We start from the raw sequence: 260 nt of genomic DNA on the forward strand, positions 1-260 counted from the left end.
GGGGTGGGGGATCTAGGGAGTCCCCCGCTCTCAGCCGACAACCGGCCTCCAGGAGGGGTGCTGCAGACCCCACTGAGGTGCCTGGCAGCCTGTCCCGGGGCTGTCCTGTCCCTCACGGCCTCCCGGCGGACGGGGTGGCCAGCACCAGGGCCAAGGGGGCTGGGTGCACCCTGCGGACGGACCCAGAGTGAAGGTGGCACCCGGGGAACAGTAAAGCCCAGGATTAGGTAGGTTAGGCCTGGGGCAACCTCAGCCTGTGC

General features: G+C 69.6%; 1 long non-coding RNA gene across 1 annotated transcript in view; it reads right to left on the minus strand.

The window, feature by feature from the left end:
• The window catches only part of LOC107183833, a 2,607-nt gene that overhangs the window by 1,959 nt on the left and 388 nt on the right, over positions 1-260 (minus strand). The gene's annotated exons all lie outside the window — the stretch shown is intronic.

Source organism: Myotis davidii, unplaced genomic scaffold (genome assembly GCF_000327345.1).
Source record: "Myotis davidii unplaced genomic scaffold, ASM32734v1 scaffold472, whole genome shotgun sequence".
NCBI classification, from domain to species: domain Eukaryota; kingdom Metazoa; phylum Chordata; class Mammalia; order Chiroptera; family Vespertilionidae; genus Myotis; species Myotis davidii.